Genomic DNA, 23,117 nt, shown 5'->3' on the forward strand with positions numbered 1-23,117 from the left:
AGAGCTGACGGGGTAGGAGAAAGAGAAGAAGCCCTTCAGCAGGACTGGCCCAGAGGGGAGGGTGGGGCCAATTTGCTTTTTTTTTCCTTTGTTTCTCCAATTTTTAATCTGTTTTCTCAGAATACAATTGACTATTTTGAAAACTCTAAAAAGTCACAACAAAATACTTCCATTCATTCTTGTTCCAAACCAGCCATTTTCCCCCTGTTTAGGTAACCTTTGTTCAGAAACTGGAATCACTTTACAGAAAGCATTTTTTCTTTAATTGGTGCATTGAGTAGGATATAGTAGGTAGAGGAACACTTAGGAAATCGTGACGATATGTGAAGCCCTGGAGAGCCCTGGACCATCGAGAGTCTCCGATTAGTCTCTGAGCAGGGAAGACAGGAGGAAGCTACAGGAGAGACAATGATAGTCAAAGCGATGAGGTCCCAGGAAACGAGGAGGGAAAGAGGGACCTCAACCCACAGGAAAGGTCAGTTGGGGATCATCTTACAGTTTGGCAGCCCCGGGACCGCTGGCTTGTGAAGCTGAGCCCGTCTGTCCTCCTATCTGGTGATGAATGCATGGTCTGTGTCGAGGTTAGGTAGGCAGCAACTGCGGACCCCAAGTTGTATACACAGTCTGTTCACTCACACAAAATGGTGGACATGGCATCAAGGCTCTCTGACTTTTTAATGACTAATTCACCTGTAGCTTTTATTTATTGAGTTTTGTTATGTTCAAACATGTCATGTCAGCTCATTTAATCACTCAACTCTCTTGAGAGATTATTAAGGTATTTCCCACATGAGAACAGTGAGGTTTGTATTGGGGAATACTTTGCTGTAGTCACTGCTGATAAGTGGCGGAACATGTATATTGCCTGTCTTGTGCTAAGTCTGTAGATTTAACTGAAAGTAGTGGGGAGCAGGAATATTTATGAATTCCCAAGTACACATTTTTTAATTGCCAGTCAGCTCAGAATTAACATTCTGTTGTGGACTGTGCAGGTTATTTCACACCACCCCTCATGTGATGCTCCTTTACCATGAAAGTCACTCTGTATTCAGAGTGTGCCCATCTCTGTGATGCACCTGAAAGGCATACGCCAAGTCAGCCCAGAGGAACATTGGACTTGACGTCAAACAGGTTTGGGCTTTTGATACACACAACTGCCTTTTCTCATTACTGTCACCCTCGACCATCACCTCTGGACATTTGGGTAAATGGGGCAGCCTGAACCAGAATGTCCTGCATGTTTTTAGGAATCAGTGACTTTGAAGACATGTGATTGTGAACTTCATCCAGACCTGGGGTAATGTCAATTGCAGGTTTCTTTGAGTGAAATGTCTCTGAAATCTTGTTGAAGTCAATGTAGAAAAATCCCTCCAATAGTGTCACAATTCTGTGAACGTATCAATCTTATTAATCTAACCTTCCGTATATTCCTTGGCCTTAGAGGAAAGTATGGCTCTGTGGCGACTGGTGCTAAACGTCAACGCAGCACCCATTGTTTCAGTCTCTCCCTTCCGGTGCTTTTCCTCATCCTTATCTCACCAACATCCCAGCCATTTTATTTTTCGTTTGTTTTACCCTTCAAGATATATTCTAATTGTCAATATCCTATAATATGTTTCCAATTTCTTATATATTGCTCCATTTCATACCTTTTCCCTGTGTTAAAGATCAATTTTAAACATGTTCACAGACAGTAGCTTCAGGAAGAAGCCATTTATCTGAAGGTCAATAGTAAGTTTACGGGAATAAACCCCGCTGTCCACATAAGAGATATGATCTTAGGGTAAGAGGAATTCAGCCCAACCATCTGACTGAAAGGGGACTTAAACGCTGGCCCGGCAGAGGCTTTTGAATAGTTTTCATTTGGAACCATTTTTCCCCAAAAACAAACTGTACCTTGAGTTTCAAAAGGGCAGTTGCTTAAATGTAGTTCATGTATATAGTGTTTGAAAAATAAAGAAGGCCGAAAACTTAATCAGAAAACGATGGCAGTGAGAGGCTACAAGTTAGAAAAATCTATATGAATTCAGCAAAGTGAGACTCTATGTGAATATAAGTAACATGGTGGGGTGGGTAGTTAGTGGAGACCATCACTGAGGGAGCAGCATAGAATTCATGTGTAGAGAACTAAAGAAATGAATTTTATGTGAGCAAGCTTTTAACAGTCTTTCCTTTCCTTATCAATAGCAGAGACTTCACACTGGAGAAGAGCCCACTGAATGTAACAAATATGAGGAGATTTCACATAGAACTCAACTATCACGCCACATGAGTGACCTCTCACAGGACAGAAACCCTATGCTTGCAATCAATTTGGAAGAGCCTTCAGCCTTTATTCATCATTGAATTAACATAAGATAATTTATACTGGAGTGAAACCCTGCAGGTCTCATCAATGTGGGAAGGCTTGTAGACAATGCTGTAACCTTAGATGTCATGAGAAAACTCACCCTGAAGTGAACCCCTATATATGTTATAAAAATGGAGGATAGTTTAGCTGGAGCCTCATATTTAAATACACCAAAAACTCACACTGAAGAGAACCCTTAATGTGATAAATGTGGGACACACTTCAGCAGAGCCTTAACTTCTATTCACACTGATGAATTCACAAGGTGAGAAGCCCTCTGTCTCAAAACACTGTAAAATCTGGTGCTTCAATTATTCTATTCCTTTTATATTTTCACTCAATGTGCCTCTTAAGACTTAAAATTGAATTACAAATAAACTTAATTTTTTCACAAGATTCCTAGTCCTGGAGAATTTTTGGACCCGGCCATGAAAATTCCAAGAAATTTTGCAGGGGTTTATTCCTGCAACAGAATTTCTTAGCCAAAATGTTTTTTCCCCCACAAAGAACAGATAGATATGTCAGAATGAAGAAAGTGGAAGATCATTCCAGAAACACAACATTGTAAAACAACTATAGCCCCAATAAATAAAATAAGGTAAGATAAAAAAAAAATCATTGCAGACATGGAGAGTTCCATTTTCAGATTTGGAGAGGGTAGGGCCTGCCTGATAAGGTCTTGCTCCTCTTCAGATAAATTGCTTTTCCTCTGTTGGCCTAAAAACATTCATTATAACCCTAAAGTCCACGGATGTCTAATGGGTGAAAACATGGTATTGTAGGGGGCTATAAAGCATGGGATGTTGCCTGCAACATTTGTGTCTGTGCTCCTGTCTGTGTACATGCACACGCACACACACAAACGTGCAAGCAAGGGAGAGAGCATATAGCCTCCATCTGAACCTAAAAAGAAAATGTGAGTCTGGAATCAATGGTATAAATGTGTCATCAGGAGAGAGAGCATCTAAGTTACCTTAGTCATTAATTTATCAAATTTTCAATTATTAATGAATATTTACTGAAAGCTTCCAGGATTTCAGAACTTGGCTTGTTATGAGGACTAAAATGTAAATAATACAATGTTCCTATCTTCGTAGAACTCTACATTCTAACGCAGTCAATTCAAATACACTGCAATATAAAATTTCTGATATTAAAAATCAAACATACATAAGGGTTTACAAATTGTGTAACTACAAAATGTTTGCTCCTAATTTACAAAGAAAAGTTGCCACTTTATAAAACAAAATTGAGATTTATAACAGTATCATTATAGAACTTTGGAAGGCCAAAAATTGTCAAAAAGACTGGGTTTTTAAAAAATATTTTACAAAATTCTGAACCTTTGAAAAGCTATTCTGAAAGATTTGGGAAGAATAAAGATAGATTTCCCTTTCTAACAGCCAAGATAATTGTTCAAAATATTATGAAATAAGTATTTTTAAATTAACTGTTCAATTACAAAATACACTTTTGAAAATCCATAATGGTTTTTATGAGAATACAAAAACTGCTGCACATGCCCACTAAAATTCCATTTAGCATCCATTTTAATCGAGATTCAATGGGGCACCATTTTATTTATTCATTTATCTTCTCCCAGTTTTACTGAGGTATAACTGACATAGAGCACCGTGTAACTTTACAGTGTATAATGATTTGACTTACATATGTTATGAAATGATTATCACACTAAATTTAGGGAACTTTCATCATCTCATATAGACACAAAATTAGAGAAATAGAAAAATGTGTTTTTCTTGTGATGGGAACCTTTATAATTAATTCTCTGAACCACTTCTATGTATAGGAGACACAAGTGTTAATTATCTTTATCATGTGCTACCTTGCATCCCTGGTATCTCTTACTAGTGGATGCTTGCAGTTTGGGCCACCTTCATCCAGTCCCACCCCTTCCCACGCCCTGCCTCTGTGGACCACAAATCGGACTGTTATTGGATGAGTTTGTTTGCTTGTTGGTTGACTGTTGAAATATAACTGATCTACAACACTATGTTACTTCTTGTTACACAACAGAATAATTTGGAATTTCTATACATTTCAAAATGAGCACCATGTCCTCTGCTTGGGGAGGGGCCAGGGCACCGGCGCTTCTGAGGCCCTGGGCCCCGCCGCCAAGTTCAGGGACATGCCCCTGTCTGCGGAGGATGAGGCAGCCTCCAGGTGCCAGAGGATATGCTGGGATCGCGCCCCTTCTCTCTGTCCTCCGGCCCCAATTTCCCGTGGCGGCGGCAGAGACACCGGGCTGGTCTGTGCGCCGAGGGAGAAAGGGGGGTGCGGTTCCTGCCCCGCGGGGCTGAGCCCGGCCGGCGGGAAGCCCTCTGCCGGGCCGAGGATCCGCTGTACCGCCCGGGGTGCTCCCATGACTGCCGCTTCCCGTGAGCGCGGAGGAGCGGGACCATCTCCTGGGCCTGTAGGCCGCCCCGCTCCTCTCCTCGCCGCCTCCAGGGCTCCCGCCATGCATCCAGCACCTGCGACGTCAGCGACGGAGGCAGGAGCTCGTGCGGGGATGGGCCCAGCAGCGATCGCCGCCCCAGCCCGGAGCCCTGCCGTGTGCTCCGCCCGCCCCGCGGTCACTCCTTCCGGACCTGCCGGGCGAGCTGCAGGCGGAGCCGTGGAGACACTGACGCCAGAGGCGCCGTCGGGGTTCTCCTAGCCGGTCCGGCGACACCGGGCCGCTTCCACTTCTGGCTCCACGTGCTTCCCGGTCTGTAGCCTAAGAGCCGATGGACGCAGCGCCGGGCCGCTTCGCTGGCTGCAGGCTGCGGGCAGGGCCGGCACTGGAACAACAACGCGGGGGTCAACTACTTACTGCACCCCGCGTGCTACTTCTTTGATCCTTGTCTCTGGTGTGAAAGGGCCCAGATTTCCCATCCTGGACGAAAGAAATGTTCTTTATAACTGTTTTGTAGAAGGTGCTCTGGCCCCTGCCAAAATAAGACGTTTGGTGACTTGAACTGTCAGAGTCATCCGCTGGTGTTGGCCGTGAGACTGAAGAACAGGTCATGGCCCCAACCCCATTTGGGTGCAGAGAACCCACAACAGCTGCCAGACTCCGCTGGCCATTAACCCTCAGAGAGGCTGGACTCTTAGCGGCTGGACTCCAAGCCAGGCGTGGGGCTGGAAAGGCGGCTTTCTGCCCCTCTGGGAGCCACAGAAGTTAGTAGTGAATTGATGGATGAGGATCTGTGCCCCGTAAATAACTATTGCTGAGAACTCTTTGGGCCCCTGCATGCGGTCGGACAGGGAGCAGAGGGACAGGACAGTCTCACTCACTGCTGGTGGCTGGGGACGCCAACAGGAGGGGACCATACATGAACAGAGGGGGGCATCCTGGGGGAGGAGTAAATCCCCTCACATCTTGGGCAGATTTCGGTAACTTGTTTTTTGTTTTGATTGTAGTTTTCATATTTTCTGGCGCAGGGCTAGTACAATCAATTCGTTTTGAAATGCTGGTCTCTAATGAGGGATGTTTGTACTGTAACTCGAGAGAACAGGCCCTTGCATCCTACATCCCATTGGCCAAATTCCACACCCAGCTTGTGCTGGTAGGAACTGCAAGCTAAGAGTGGTTTTTATATTTTTAAATGGCTGAAAATAATTCATAAAAAGATTATTTGCAACACACGAAAATTATATAGCATTCAAATTTCCTGTCTATAAATAATGTTTTTATTGAAACACAGTTATACTGCTTTATTTACATTTTACTGTAGCTGCTTTTTGGCTACAATGACTGAGCTGAGTAGAAATAACAGACATCATATGGCGAATCTAAAATATTTACTCTCTGGTCCTTTACACAAGTTTGCCAACCCTTGCTCCAGAAAAGTGGGGAAAAAATTTTTTGAAACTCATATGCTGGGATTTATACTTTTAAAACAAACATTTAGCGAATTTTATCCCTGGAAACAAACTTTAGGTAGAAGTAACTATGTTACATTACTCTCAGTAATCTCAGTTAGAATAAACACTAATTCACAATTATTCCTGCACTGAGGAAGGGAATCCACCTGCAGATATTTTTATTTTCATCTCAGAAATAATCACAAATTAGTGTAACTAAAACCTAGCACCCACACAAATTAGCATCAACTGCAAAAACTGCTACATATTTCTGAGCCTCAAAATAGGACATTGTAAGCCATAAAAGTATTTACTTTAAATTTTGGTTTGGTGACATGTCTTGCCTGTGGCAGTGTTTATCAAAGTTAATTGATCATGGAGAATTTCATCAAGAATCATTTTCTAATAGAAAACTATCAAGAGTTAATGCACTATAATTCACACTAGAGTAAAATAAACCAGAAAAAAATCACATTGATGAAGCAATGAATATGTAATTTACAAAAGAATATAAAAATATATAACAACAAAAAAATCACTTATTACCTTATTTTCTGTTATTAAATATAAAAACATATTATGCAACTTCCAGGTATTCTTGCATCTGGTAAGCCATTTCTTTCTTAAAAGGGCATTATTGCATAATGAAACATATAGGTAAATGCATTCTTAGATTTTTATTTTGCATTTAGGAATACATATAACTTCAAATTTACCACAAGTGTATATAATCGCATTGGGACTATATACACTACAGAACACACTGGGAAATTCTGGATTTTATGATAATAATGTGTTATTTTGGATTGCTTTGGGCTATCAAAAAAATTAGAAAGGAATTAAGAGCCCAATATACAGAGCAAGATAGCAATCCTCTTGTCTGTTATCCTTTAAAATGGTAACCGGTTGAATTTTGAATAAAATGGATAATGAAAGGAATTTTAAGAGGCACATGCAGCAGAATTTTTATCCTTATAAAAATCGTTACTGATTTTCAAACATGTAGTTTTGAATTCTAACAATTTAAAATTTTTATTTTGGAATATAGAGAAGAGCAAACCTGGATCTTAAGACAGGAAATCTAGCTTTGCTCTCCCCAATTCATGAAGACAAGCTTTTCCAAAATTGAGAATTTTGTAAACTATTTTTACTAACCAGTCTTTCTAAAAATATATAACTTTTCAAAGTTCCAGAATTGAGACTGTTTTAAATGTCAATTTTATTTTATGAAGTGCCAACTTTTTATTGTAGACCAGTAGTGATATTTTGTGACTATACAATGTATGAACATGTCTTTTTTTTAATGTCAGAAATTTTGTTTTGCAATTTATTCTTATTGCCTGCGTTAGAATATAGAGTTCTATGAAGAGAAAGGCGTTCTGCTATTTATGTTTAATCATCATAACAATCCAGGTTCTGAAATATTGGAAGTTCTCATTAAATATTTAATAATTGAAAAGTTTATAAATAAATGAACAGTTTACAAATGAATGAAAATTTATAAATGAATAAACAATGATTTATCTTATTTTTCTCCTGCATGAATCCTTTATGCTAATAATTCCTGAATCGCATTTTCCCTTTATGATCAGATAGTTGTTACACTGTCCCTCCCTTGAATGGGTGTCTGTGTGTGCACTCAGATGCATGTACACACAGTAATGTTGCAGGTAACATCATGGGTTTTTAAAAAAATTTTTTTAAAGATTTTTTTTTTGATGTGGACCATTTTAAAAGTTTTTTTATTGAATTTGTTACAATTTACTGTTTTCTGTTTTGGTTTTTTGCCTGTGAGCCATGTGAGATCTTAGCTCCCCAACCAGGGATCGAACCCACACTCCCTGCATTGGAAGTTGAAGTCTTAACCTCTGGAATGCTAGGAAAGTCCCCATGATGGGCTTTATAGGTCCTAGAATACCATTTCTCAACCCATTAGACTCCAATGGACCTCAGGGCTATAACGAATGTTTTGGCCAACAAAGAAAAAAAATTGAACTGAAAAAGGGCCAGAACTCATCATGCAGCCTGTACACTCTCCCTAACTAGCCTTCTTGAAGGTTTAATTGACAAAATAGACATTGTCTCTATGGTGAACTTTCTCCAGGAACTTTTTTTAGTCCCATTTTTCTACATCAAAGAGTAAAGCTTTAAAGGTAGACTTACCAATGGCTCTCTGAGGGATCTCCATTGTGTTTACGTGATTTAGTATATGCACCCCTCAATGTTCTAATACATTCTTTAAGTAGAACTCTTTTTATGTCTGCAAAGATCTTTTACCTTCTCAGTCCTGAAGATATTTATCTGTTCTTCTTGGACAAAACAAACAAAGAAACCCTTGGCTACAAAATGCTAAGTAAGGATTAAACCACCGTCCGACTCTGAATTCTTGAGTTCTTCCTGTCCAGGTACCCACAATTATTCACCTTTCTTTAAATATAATTAATGTATAATTTTTTAAGTCATACGGGAAATAGTAAATGCAAGTTAAGTAATAGAATTAATTGAAGCAGCAGAGGTTAATCACAAAGTATGTGTGTAATTATCCTTGAAGCCATTCATCCTGAATGTGTATACACATATTTGGACGCTAATGTAAGAGTTAACACACATCATACTATGCTTTACATTTTCAGTTAACATTCATCGTTGTTTCCTGACTGATCCCAGTCTTTGTAATTAGGATGATAATTTTATAAAGACAGAAAGTGTCTAACTGATCAACAGTGACAGAGTATTAACAGAAAATGGGCCCATTCTTACGTATCACAATATTTCATGATTTTGAATGACACATTTGAATGATCTACTGAAGCAGGTTTGCCTCGTTTCTTCTTACTTGATACTGAATATTGCTTGCAGCACTTCTCAAACCCCTTCACCATCTACATCTTTATATTGTATATTTAATAATAAGACAATTGCTGAAGGACTGAATTATTGACTCAGTTGCATGCTAACACATTCTTTATAGACTATTTTCCCAGTATGAGTTTTCTGATGTGAATAGCAAGTGAAAGATTTTCCACATTGTCTTTAAAATTGGCATCTCCTCAGTGTGAGCATTTTCTTGTTCAGTCAGGAATAATGAATCACTGAAGAATGTTCTTCCTTCATTACACTGAGACTATTTTTTCAGTGTGAACCCTCTCACGTCTAATGACTCCATGACTAATGGAACGCTTCCATTCATTTCATCAGATTTCTTCTACAGCAGTGATTAGATGGCTTACACCAAGAGGGTTCTCCTCGTAGTAAACCTTGGGATGTCTTCTCTACTGTGTCAGGGATGCAGCCCACTCTGAGTTCTCTGTGTATTCTGAGGCTGGAGCTCCAACTGAAGGCTCTTCCACCATTATTACAGGGCCAGGGTTTCTCTCCACATGACTTTCCTGGTGGTTTAAAAGGGATAATTTCTGGCTGAAGGCTCAATATCCTTGATTACAGACACAGGGTTTCTACTCAGTATGAATTCGCTGGTGTTGATAAAAGTGGGAGCTCTGGGTAAAGGCTACACCACATGGATTCCAGACATAGGGTGTCTTTCCTTCGAGTTTTCTAGTGCGTATAAGCATGAGAGCTGCGTTTAAATGCTTTTCCACATTCATTGCATTTGTAGGGTTTCTCATCAGTGTGAATTCTCCCCCATGACTAAGGTTATGGCTTTGACTAAGTGTTTTCTCACATAAATGATATTAATTGTGGTTTCTCTCTTGTGTGAATGTGCTCATGATATTAAAGTGTTGGACGGTCACTGTAAGCTCTTCCACAGTCATTCCAAATATAGGGCTTCTCTTCCGTGTGAGTTTATTGGTGTGAATAAAAGTCAGGTCTCTCGCTACATTACCTTGATAAGGTTCGTCTTCTCCAGTGTGAGCTGTTGGTGTATAAATGCGAGGCTTCAGCTGAATTATTTCCCACGTTCAGGACATTTGCAAGAGTCACCCCAGGGTGCACTCTCTCATGTTGTCTAAGGTTGGAGGGTGACTAAAAACCTTCCACATTCTGAGATCTGCATGGTTTCCCTCTAGTATAATTTGCTTATGTTAATTCAGTGATGAATAACGGCTGAAGTCTCTCCCATTCGGGCTGAAAGTGTAACACACGTGGAGTTAAGGTTGTTGTATATGACATGTCCTCATATTCATTGCATTCAGTGGGCTCTTCTTCAGCACGAAATCCCTGCTATTGACAAGGAAAGAGAGGCTGTTAAAAATTACTCACATAATACTCATTCAGTCACTTCTCTTCATGTGATTTCTAGACGGCTTCCTCAGTGATGGTCTTCATTGAAAATCTTCCCATGTTATTTACATTCACAGGTAATGTTACTTTGCTGAATTCACAGATTTTCTATCTGGTAAACCCTCACTGGTCATAGCTTTCTGATTAAGTTTTAGGTCTTCTTTATGTTTCAAACACTATATCCATGAGCTATGTTTAATCAGTTACCTTTTCATTGAAGCCCAGGTTAGTGTTTGACATGTGATGTCAAAAGACATGGGTCCTCAGATTGTTCCATCCTTCATTAAATTGATAGAAAATCTCCTGGCCACATGTCCAAGGACATGGAGGGCAGAGCTAGGGTTGAGGCTCTGATGTTGCTGATTTCCACATGGAGAGGAACCAAGTGACTGAGGGCAAGGGCATCCAATGTGGCGGGGGGCGCAACAGGGAAGGTGGGGTGCTAAAGTCCTGGAATGGGTGTTGGAGAACAAATGAAGGTGCCTTTCACCAAGAATTATTAAATGAGAACTTTTCGAGAGGTGTCCTTGCTGTGGAGACAGGACTCGCCAAAAGACCATGGTAAGGGTTATCTGGGAATTAGTGTTAATCCTAGGAACTGAATATTAATAAAATAATAACTGAACAGTAAGTCGAATCAAAGTATAACACCCCATAATTTGCATTGTTTTCTGCAAAATGGGGATATTACATCCTCTACACAAGCCGAGTAGGCAATGCAGCCTTGTTCTTGACCATGGGAAGGAAAAGAGTTCCTTCTGTCTGAGCATGTCTGTGGGTAAGGTGGGAGGAGTCACTCCCAGCTGAGTGGTTGGGGATTGATGCCTGATGTATCTAACAATACTTTGAAAGGCTGGGTTCTCATGGCTGCTTTCTCTTTCCTCAGATTTATCTGCTTGACTTTCAGATTGTCCCTGCATAAGGATGCAGAGGAGGTCAGGTAGTGCCAGAGTTCCTGATAATGAAACAACAGGTGAGAAAAAAGGCTTACTTTTGTTCCTGTAGTGATCCATCTTTTGCCAAATGGTTAGGTTTGTACTTTGGGTCTGGATCTTCTAAGTGCACCCAGGAAATATTAACGCCAGTTATGTTCACCACCCTTTTAGGGATATGGCAGGTCAGGGACCAATGTAGAAACACTCTCTTTCCCAACATTTACTTTCACTTGCTCCAGCCTCCATTAAGGCTGTGACCTCACAGGAGACGGGAGAGGTTTTTTCCTTCTCTTTTTTGAAAGGTCATCCCTTGGGCTCAGTGGCCTCCTTCATCATGTTACTGGCTGCAGTGGACTTAGGAATGCAGTGAACACAGGGGATAGAGAATAACTCAGAACAGAAATCTCTAGGCCAGTGGGGAGCAGACGTTTCATCAGTTGAGTCCTGTGTTATAAGTGCTGGGGTGATTTGGGGTTTGGTGAGAGATAGCACTAAAGAATCATTTATTTTTCCTAATTTTAAAAAAGATTAACCTTTTACAGACTACTCATAAGCATTCTGATAGCTTCAAAAAAATAAAAGTAAGTTCCTTAGCAAAATTATTCACATAACTCTGTTCCTTTGTGTTCTTAACCTTCATTTAAATTAGAAAGTTGAATGCAATGTCTACAGATTCTTATTTTCTTAATTGTGACTGTGTATGGAGGAGAAGGGGCATAGTACATAGAACAAAGTGTAGAGCACTGGACAGCAAATGACAGTCTGGGGAGCTCCAAGACCTCACTCCCACACAGATCCATCAGTAAAACAACCAGGATCTGCCTGAATGAGCTGGGATTCTAGCCCAGGGAACCCCAGAGGTGGGAACAATGGGCTTTCTGCTCCCACCATTGCCAGCCCTGGTAAGTGTTCTTATTAGACCTGGAGATGTGTGTGTGTGTGTGTGTGCTTGTGTGTGTGCGTGTGTGTGTGTGTTTCTTCTTCCTGACACCCCTGGACTTGCCGAGTGTGCGTCACTGTTGCATGAAAGCTATGCTCATGGGGTGCTAAAGTTATAAGACCCTCTCAGTCTTGTATCTTCCTGTGTTGGATACATAAAATTTCTCTCATAGGTCCAGATGCAAATGTTCAGTTGTCTCCTTGGCTCCTACCTGCAATGGCATGGGGTTGTCTTCCTTGGGAAAGCAGCTCTAGGCTCATGGAGAGAAGAGCTGCACAGGTGTAGGGTGGGCAGAGATAATTGGAGCAACCAAGTGAATTGCTAAGGTCTCCTGATAAGGAGGTAATAGGCTGGGCACTAAGGGAACCCAAGTGTCCAGAGTCAGGGTTCTGACTGCAGAATTCTCCACATTAGCGTGAGGAGCGCATCTCCTTCGCGGCAGCCTCCTGCACAAATCTTCCCAGCCCCGTCCGCTGCTGGCGGCCGGTAGCTCCTAGGTGGACGGCCCGAGACGAACTCGAGCGTTTGGGCGGTCGGAGCTGATCCCTCGCCGACCAGCGATCAGAATTCAGCCCGCTGACGTTCGAACCCGTTGTCGGGAGCCACCTGGCGGCCAATTTTATATTATCCCTTCCCTTCTGAGCTCTGGCGACCTTCGCGAGGGATGTGACTCGTCCCCCAGGCGCGGGCCAGATTTCCTTGAGGCCGGCGACGCTGGCGGCGACCATCCCGGTGGTGCGGAGTGATGGGCGCCTCCTGCTCTCACCAGAGATTGAATGTGGAGAGACGTGTGTTGTGGGGCTGGCGCTGAGCTCCCTCGCAGGTTTCTGGGGAGGTCTGCGCCTGTCGACCAGCAGTCTCTTGTGCCCCTTGGCGCCCGCGGAGACCTCACGTCCTGTTACGCGCGACCACGAGAGGATGTCCGTGACCAGCGTCGTACACCGTGTGTCACGATCCGTCGGTGCCTCCTCGCCGGCTGGGGGCCCGGGTCCATCATGGTGCAGTCCTGGCGGTGGGGCTGCTCAACGGGTTCCACTTCAGTTTCTCCGGATTCCACTCGAGGCGGTCACGGGGGCGGATCTTGCCCTGAGGCAGGGGCACAGGATGCGGGTCAACAGACAGGAGCCACCCGGCAGATTGAACCGACGTCTATGCGGGGAGCTCTCGTCCCCACCTTGGTGGCCTCGTCAGCGTGGCGCTTGCGTTTCGAAACTGTTCAGGTCCCCTCACCTCGGACTTTCGAGGGCAAGCGTGTAGGGCGCTCCTGGAGGGGCGGCAGTTCCTCCTAGGCTACGGTGGTCGTAAGTCGTTGTCGTTTCTCTTTGGGAAACAGGGACCGCCCGGAGCATCCGTGATGGTCGGGAGGAGACACGAGCCTGGCCGAGGCCCTGGGTGGGCGCGGTTGTCGGTAGCTTCTCTGAAGAAGCTCTGCAGACAGTGAACGGCCTACAGACGTGCGGGCGCAGGGGAGGACACCCCAGGGCGAGAAAGGGGACCGATGGTGGCCTGAGTCGAGGCCGGTTGTCAGGAGCGTGGCGTTGCGCCTTCGCCCGTGTGCAATCTGGATACTTCCTGTTGAGGTTCACACCAGTTGCATGTCACTTGGCGTCTGCAGCGGCAAGGTCGACCAGAAGGCCAGATTTCGGTATTCGGTCAAGAAGAAAATTTAATGAACTCTTTTTGTCATGAGATTCACTACAATGTGAACATTAGTGAAATAAGAAATCCTAAGATTTACAGTAAGTTGACATTACTGTAATAATTACTATAGTTTGCAGTTCTTTTCACAAAATGTTTATCTATGAAATTTAAAATATATTTAGTACATTTTTTTGTGATACAATTCTGCTAATGAGAAAAATGGAATTGTTTTGCAAGGGGGATGCCATTTAGCTTATTACATGTTCCTATCATCAAAATTTCAGCTGTTAATGCTGACTTATAAGGAGATTTTGCATTGTTTATACATTTCATATTTGAAAATTCTTTTCACACAGATATGTACTACCAAATACTGAAGTTCATGAGTGTGTGATTTTCATTGAGCATATTCATTGCTTGGAAGGAATTTATAAAATTCTGTTTGATTCTTCTATTGATATTTGCCTTTTAGTATGTCATTATATTGTACATTAGTCATTTTCAATTCTGTTTGCAGTTAATTTTAAAGACATTGATTCAAGTTTCTCTACCCACAGAGTCTCTGATTGGTTGAAGATGATGAAGGAGGGTTTTGGGATGCAGAATTTTCTAAATCCACCTGGAAGCCTGGGAACCTCTCCCTCCAGCCACAAGGCCCTGCCCCACACCCTGCAGAAACCAATCTGGAAAACCAGACTCCAACCTCTGCAGCAATAGACCCGAAGGGTCAGGATTTGGTGAATGACTCACAGCTTCGTCATTTTCAGTCCTTTCCGTGTAGAACCAAATGCGGGGAAAGCCAAATATGTTCCCTTAAGTAATCACTTAGGACGACCCTCTTCCTATCAACTTGTCTCCAGCCTCCTCACATCACAAGCTCTGGGGAGCACATGCCTTCCTTTTTTTGCCATCAGAAAGTGTCCCCACTCTTATGTGTGCCCTGAGTCTCAGCCTGATGTGAGTGGTGGTGGCTGACTCCCGTGCTCTATAGACAAGTTCTCAGTAAATAGTGCTTGTTCTCATTTGGGGTGTGTGTGTGTCTTTTTTCATATCTACAGAGCTTAGGATGGCAGGAAGCAAATAAAACTCATGATAATGTTCCCCATGTTATTTTAAAAATCACATTTATCAATCACCATTTTTTAAGTTGAGACATAATTCACATACCATAAAATTCACCCTTTGAAAAGTGTAGAATTTAGTGATTGATAATCTAGTCACAAAGTTGTGCAACCATCGGCACTAATACCAGAACATTTAATCACCTCAAAAAGAAACCTCATCCCCATTAGTCTCTTCTATTCCACCTATGCTCAGGCTGTGGCCACCACAAATGTGCTTTCTGTCTCCACGGATATGCCTATTCTCAATATTTCATGTGACTGGAATCATACAATATGTGCCCTTTATGTCTGGCTTCTTATACTGAATATCATGCTTTTGAGGCTCATGTTTTAGAATGTATCAGTAATGTACTCCTTCGTTTGGCCTAAGAATTTTTCTTTTTAAGCCATAAGGTTTTATGTACATTCACATGCCACCAGGGTTTTTGGAGGGTTTTTTTAAATTGTAAAACATATATTTTCCATTTTAACCATTTAAAGTCTACAGTTGACTAACATTGAGTACTGCTTCCCTGCCTGGCCCCAACTTACCTCACTCACCTGGAGCTGCCAGTAGGCCCAGAGGACACAAGCCCAGCCATGCTGCCCTTCCTTGGAATCCCCAACATCATCCATCATGATCATGACCCCACTATTAGTGTCCCTCATTGTAGCAAAAAGAACTCCGGACACTGAGAGACTCTAGTGAAGAGGGTAGCTGCCACCAGACAAGTTGTTGTGCTTGGGACAAGGAAGCAGTGCCCTGGGACCTGCAGTCACCCTGGGGCCCCATGAGGTACAGTGCTGGTCTCCTGAGGGCATATTCTGCTGAGGTCAAGGACAGGCCCCTATGGAGGAGAACCAGTGAACACTTAGGGACATTTCTTGTCATTCTTTTCTTCCTTCCTTCCTTTCTTTCTCTTTTTCTCTTTCCACCCGGAAGAGGTAAAGCTTGACAAGAAAAAAGTAAATGACTTTCTAGACCATCCATATTTCAGGGCTGCCTCATGGACCTGTCCTTATTTTCTCAATAAAAACCCTCCAAGGAACTAAGATGTTCTATGTGTTCCATGCACGCTCACCTGTGTGTCTGCCCCGCACAGTCCCCCATCTTCCCCTCCCTCTTCCAACACTTCACTCCCCTGTGGGGGCTTATTCAATGGCAAAGATTGCTGTGAGTTCCAGCATGGTGTCTGCCTCACCCCCTTCATGACTGTCTTGCTGACTCAATAGCCTTTGTTCTGGCTGCTCGGGAACCCTTGTCTTTCCTCTGCTCAGGGACACTGCTCATCGTTAGCAACACCCAACTGTATTCCCCATTGTTCAGGCACTGGGAAATCGGCTGTCCTGACCTGGGACAGCTTTAAATATAAGAAATTGCTACCTTCCACCTCTGGTGTCAGAAGGCTGGGTGTGTGGCCCAAGGCTCTCGGAGGTGTTTTGCATCCTCCCAGAATCTCCTCTCACCTCCCTAAGAAACTCTACTACCAGGACACCTCCAACCAACACCCTCTATTAGGTGCTGAGCTGTCAATATTTCCAGCCCAGAAAGACCACAGCCTGTGCTTTGCAACAGGGAAAACCCTCCCCTCTACCTCCAGTCCATCCAAGTGCCCCCACCGTTCCTCAGCTCGCACAGCCCACAGACGGTTTCTGAGTCTGTACAGCAGGTGAAGTCCCATAGGTGTCAGGTCCTGAGTCTCTTCCAGCTACCATGTTCCACCCAAACCTACATGACGAGTCCACGGTTCTCTGGGAGTGCAAGGGCCCCTCCCATGTGCCTCTTCTGGCACTGTTGCTGGATCTCCTTCCTCCTTAAATCAGGGCAAGAAGCTTGGTTTCTCTGGGCCTGTGAGTGGGGAAGGGTAGGAGGAGACGAGCGGCCTAGAGAGTCCAGTCTATTCTGCATCCTGTGGGCCCATGACTCTGGTGGGTGGAAGCAGAGGGGTTAATGGGACAGCGAGGCTCTTGGCCTGCTTAGTGGCTCGGGATTTAGGGCACATTCAAGTGGAGGCTGAACCTAGTGGAGAATGTTGGTCAACAAACAATTTCTGCATGTGTAGGAACTGAACCAGTTCACCAAACTCTTTCAAAACTAATAAACACTCTTACTTCTGGCAACAGGGGAAGGGCAGACGATGTTCCAGGAAACTCCTCCCTACCCTCCTGGGAACATTCTGACAGGGTCTTTGAATATGCAACAAATGTCTGCTTTGGTTAAGAAGACATTGGATGATTTGAAGGTACATTCTGGTAATGTAGAAAACTACAGTACTTCAAAATTAAAATCCTATTTTATGATTTAGAATCTACTGTACTTAGATGACTGATAAATTGTTTAATGAAGGCATTGGTAAAAATAAAAGCTGAGAGCTAAAGAGTTCTTTTTTGCGGTACGCGGGCCTCTCACTCTTGTGGCCTCTCCCGTTGTGGAGCACAGGCTCCGGACGCACTGTCTCAGCGACCATGGCTCAGGGGCCTAGCCGCTCCACGGCATGTGGGATCTTCCCGGACCGGGGCACGAACCCATATCCCCTGCATCGGTAGGCAGACTCTCAACCACTGCGCCACCAGGGAAGCCTGAGAGCCACAGAGTTTTAACATTTCTTTCTTCTTTCATAAATTTTAAATTATAGTCTACAACTGTGGCATGCTTACCTATTTGTCCATCTATCTCTCCTTCTCCCTCTCTCTATAGTTTTAAGATGTTTGTCACTATTTTGAAGGTGCTAATTCTTCTGCAACACGCACACTTCATTGTGTAGGAGAAGTGGTAATGTTTGTTCACAGGAGTGTAAGTGAGGAGGTGATGCGCGGTCGGGCTGGGCCACTGCAATATGGTGAAAGAAGGACAGGCATTGTCCAGGGGGGCTGGTCCCTGGACCCTAGGCTCCTGCTTTTATCCAGACATCTGGGGCTCCCTTATTCACTCTTGACCCAGTAAACAGGGTGCCTAGAAAAGCTGTGTGAGCAGCCCTGGCCAGGCGCCCTTCACATACTTCTCTCCATTTACATCGTGGGCATGGAGTTCTCTCAAAGATCTTCAAAGTTCTCAGATCTTCTGCTTTCTATAGGCTTCACTTTTCTTCTTGCCAAGGATGTCACTAACTAAATCAGCCTATGTACGATTAATATGAACATATAGTGTTGATATATTAATAAATATTATTATATTAAAATAATATTAGTATATCATATTTAACATTTTATTTACATTATATGTATATATATTTATATAGTATTATTTTATTATAATAAAATAAATAAATAAATATAAATAAACTATTAATATGAATATATATTACACCTGCGACTCAGGATTTGCCTCCAAGGTGCTCAGCTCTGCCCACTGAGCCAGACTGTTTGCCTGAAAAAATGACAACTTCAGGGCCAAGTGAAATGTGAGGGGGAGGTGGGCAGAGAAGACCCAACCTGCAGTCAGGTGTGTTGAGGTGTGTTCTCAAGACCAGCTTGAAGCGCACATTCTTAGTGAGGGGAGTGCATGCAAACACTGTCGCCCACCCCGTGCGCCCTGTCTCGAGTGGGGAGGGGAGGAAGCGTCCTCCAGGTATTTCTTCTCCGGCTCCTCCCACCTGACCCCCTCTCCTCCCCAGTCTCTGCTGTGACACTTGTGTTTTGCCACCTGGAGGTGAATTGACCCCTCCCCCACTGTTCTCCTCCATCCTCTCTCTCTTTTCCTTCCCTTCGTTGAGGCTCTCAGGCCTGCTATCAGCCTGGCTGGGGGCCACAGCCAGTCATAAGCACCTTCCCTGCAGCCAGCGAGCTGTCCTTGCCCCATCTTCCTCCTTTCAGAGCTGTTCCATGGGCCTCGCTCCAGGCTGGTCTGTGCTGACGGCGTGATACATGGTGGGACTTCCTGAGTCCCCCGGGGGCTGGAGGCCAAGGTCAGGCACATGGTCGTCCCCACATTGACGTGACAGACCCCAATAAACCCTGCACTACAGGACTCAGGTGGGATTCCCTGGGCTACCACAGCCGAGGAAGCTGGACCCTCCTCATCCCCCTGTCCTCGCTGATTTTAACTTGCATCCTTCGCCATAATAAACCCTGGGTATAACAGATTCAGGGAATTCTGGGAGCTAGAAAAAAGAAGCCGCAGAGGGGGTCCCCGACTCTGCAGTTGGGGTCAGAAGTCGGTGAGGAGGATCTTGGGGCCCCGGAATCTGAAGGACCCCCCTACCAGGGGTGGGATAGGAGACCCTGGGTGGCAGTTAAGCTGAGTCCAAGGCCCTCCTGCGTAGGAGGCTTCCTAGCCCCGGGGATCCTGAAGAGGCCGGCTCCCTCCTCCCCTCCACCTGCAGGCCTGGTCCCTGCTCTTGAGAGATTCCCTAGGGTGGGGTCCTGGTGCTGGAGGTGCCCCGATGCTGTGGCCTCCTGAGTCTCCAGTGAGGATAATGGGAGTGGGGGAAGACCTGTTCACAGAAAGGGAGCTTCTGCCGGAACAGAGCCTGGGTCTGCTGCCCCCGACCCCAGGTGCACTGGGGCAGGAATGTGAGAGCTAGAATTTGGCTAGAATGCAACTGTGAGACCCTGAGGGGTGAGGATTGGCTGACCTGGGCAGCCTGACCCTGCCGGCCAGCCCTCCCCAGGTGTGCCTGCGTTGAGGTCAGTATAAACACCGCTCCAGACAGCAAGAGCCCCTGCAGCTGGGCCTGACGCCATATTCTCTGCCCTGTCAGTAGTCTCGGGGCCGGACTGCTGGGAGGGAGTGGGGGGTCACGGCTCTGTGGGTGGCCCAGTGTGAATGGGGCTCTGCTGGACTTTCTGCAGGAGTTGCCGTCTGCCACCTGCTAAAGGAGAGAATGTGTCACCCATACCTTCTGCTGGAATTTCTCCCCGGGCAGAGGTGAGGAAGGAAAAACACAGTGGGGGCCGGGACAGGAGGGGTACCTCAGGCAGGGAAATGGAAAGCTTCCAGAAGAGCGCCTGGGGCCAGGACCATCCTGGCTGGCCTGCAGGCACCAACTCGGCCTGCGTGCTGTGGCTGGTGTGACTCCAAGCCCTTTCCTCTAGGGTTTCAAGTCCTTGCACACATTCAGGTGTTTTACCTGGGAAGGGTGGGAACAGTTCAGCAGCAGCTGGCCTGGGGCTCAGCTCACGTTTACTCACAGACGCCTCAGCACCATCCCCTAGCCTTGCGATGAGGACACTCCTTGCGGGGGAGCTGCTGGCTGCATGGGAGACGATCCCCACCTCTGACCAACTTCAGAATTGTTTATCACTGGAGCAAGTGCCCTGATAGGGTTTTCATCTGTATAACTAGTGGGTTCTTGATTAGCAACGTGAAGGGTGACATCAGAAGTCCTGAATCAGGATGGAAATACTTATCCCCAACAGGTACAGTCGTAAAAACCAGGGGAGGCCATGTGCAGCCGGCACCCTTAGGGATGAGCTTCTGACTGACCCCTCAACATTCTGGTGTCCAGCCACTGCTTTAGTATTTCTGAGGCCCAATGCTGACACTAAGGGTTGTGTAATCCAGCCTCTGTGGGCCTTTAATGAGACCCGCACTCCAGGATCCTACAGAGCAGGGTCTGTGTGACCATTCTGTGGCTTCTGTAAGAAATGACCAAGAGCTGGGTGGTTGAAAACAACAGGAATTCATCCTCCCCCAGTCCTGGAGACCAGACATCTGAGATCAAGGTGTTGCAGGACAGAAGTCTCTCCAAAGGCTCCAGGATAGGGTTCTTCCTGCCTTTTCCAGCTTTTGGGGGCTCCAGGCATTCCCAGGCTTGTGGCTGCATCCCTCCCATCTCTGCCTCTGTCTTCACGTGGCTTCTCCTCTGTGTCTGTGTTTCTCCTCTTTTGTGTCTCATAAGGACTTTCTCAATTGGATTGAGGGCCACCCTAACCCAAGATGACCTCACCTCGAGATCCTTAAGTACATATACAAAGACCCTTTTCCCAGATATGGTCCTGTCCTGGCTGCATGAGTTGAGCTCTTCCACCACGGGGTCTGTGGAAACAGGCAATCCGCTCTGTCCTCTCACCCGAGAGAGGGGTGAGCTTCACATCCTTGATGGACAGCTGAGTGGCTATATACATTGTTTAGAAGCTTTCTGCATAGGAGATTTCTATTTAACACCATTCACCAAAAACTGTGTAATTTATTTTTACCAGTTTGGACACGTGAATATTTATTGTAAACTTTTGGTTATGATCCAGCACTACATTATTAGACTGCTTAGTTCATTCTTGCTTTGGCTGTTGAGAGCTTTTTCCATTTGCTCTTGTTTTCATTTTACATAATTTTTCTTTTGTGGGTTTTTTAAAATTTTTGGTACTTCTTTACTTTCTGATATTTTAAGATTATCCTGCTTCATATATTTACTGTCTCAGTCCTAGCATCAGCCCTTTCTTCAAAGAGCCCTTGTTCCTTTTATTAGAGAATGGTGTTAAAAACTTACATGTGGGAGCTAAATATGCTCGGCTGACAGTGCATGGAAATATGTGCATGTATCCCAGCCTGTGCATATACACATAATCATAAAGATTTCCATGTGGAACTATGTGCAGGCTAAAGAGAGTTTATACTGATATCTCCAACCGGATCTGTTATGACATGGATATTGTAACCTTCTCTCTTTGTCTGTGACTTCCCACTCCAGTGGTCAGAAACCTGGCTTCCTCCATTTGTCGTTTATTAAATTCACTGCTTGTTCCATCTGACGACTGATATCGTAGTTTCAGTACTGTTAGCTGCTGCCCCTCACGGGAAAGAACATAGAGTCCACTGTGTGTGTATGGCACATTTTGTCTTTGGCCTACAGATTCTGTACCTTTCCAAAGTTAACTTAGGTCAGCCCATTTGTCCCACTACCAACAGCGAGTTTTTTCATACACTTCTGAATCAGTTAGATCCTTTGTTACATTCCGTATTCCAGTCCTTGACATTCCCATATCCTAGGTAGCTAAGTTTGGATAGATTGTAAATTACTTGTTGGGTTGTAAAAATCTGTGGGTGTAGCCAGATGCAGTGACAGGTATTCACCACTGAAGTATCATATGGACTATTTCAACCACATATTCCGTAAACTGTTTACCGTGTCAGTTTTGCCTTTTCTAGAATGTCATATAAAGGAGGTCATACAGTGTGTAGCTCTTCAGACTGGATTCTTTCACTTAGCAATGTGTTAGATGCATCTATTGTTTTTTTTTTTGCACGGGTTGATGGTCCATTCCTTTATATCTCTGAATACTATTGCACTGCATGTATATGAGAGGAAAAATAATTTTCCCTCTACACTTCTATGTTCTTTATTGAGATCTCCTTTGTAATGAAAAAGAGACGAACTGGAGAAAACAATCAGAAGTTTAATATATACTATGTGTACCTCCTGTATACTTGAAAGATACCCAGGAAAACTGAGTCACTGAAATGGCCTAAGCTGCTACCTTAAATGATATCTTCTGCTGAGAAGAAAAGAAAGATGTTAGGGAATGGAGGCAGCCATTTAAGGGATACTATTAGGCAAAGCCCAGTAAACAAGGGTTTGGTTGTTACAAAGATTTACATCCAGGCCTATTTCATTGACAAGCTTTTTTGTTTTTTTTAAACATTTATTTATTTGGCTGCGCCGGGTCTTAGTTGCGGCCTGTGGAATCTTTAGTTGCGGCATGCGGGCTCTTAATTGCAGCATGCGGGATCTAGTTCCCTGACCAGGGATTGAACCCTGGTCCCCTGCATTGGGAGCATGGAGTCTTAACCACAGGACCAGCAGGGAAGTCCCAACAAGCTTTTCTTGATATTTAGTCATCATTCAATTCCTGGTCCAGAGAGGGACATACCCTTACAAATGGAGATATCCTTAATAAATGTAAATTTTTCTCCTAAAAGAGCATTTTCCACTTGGTGTTGAAAGATTCTCCTGGGTCTGCTGTTTCTCAAATTAATCAGTCCAAAATAATCCTGTTTTCAAATGGGCAGCATATTTTGGGGTGGTGTATTCTGCTCCCCTTGACATGTATGTGCCCTAATTTGCTTATGAATTCATCTACAGAAGGACATCCTGATATCT

The 23,117-nt window shown here is 44.3% G+C and overlaps 1 long non-coding RNA gene across 1 annotated transcript in view; it reads left to right on the forward strand.

The window, feature by feature from the left end:
* LOC307181188 overlaps positions 1-15,191 on the forward strand; it is a 53,480-nt gene extending 38,289 nt beyond the window's left edge. The window contains exons 2-3 of the long non-coding RNA XR_013826089.1: positions 11,346-11,432; positions 14,533-15,191. This is a non-coding gene — a long non-coding RNA (uncharacterized lncRNA). The remainder of the gene's footprint in view (positions 1-11,345; positions 11,433-14,532) is intronic.
* The last annotated feature ends 7,926 nt before the right edge of the window (positions 15,192-23,117 follow it).

The sequence above is a fragment of the Stenella coeruleoalba genome, assembly GCF_951394435.1.
Source record: "Stenella coeruleoalba genome assembly, contig: scaffold_75, whole genome shotgun sequence".
Lineage (NCBI taxonomy): Eukaryota > Metazoa > Chordata > Mammalia > Artiodactyla > Delphinidae > Stenella > Stenella coeruleoalba.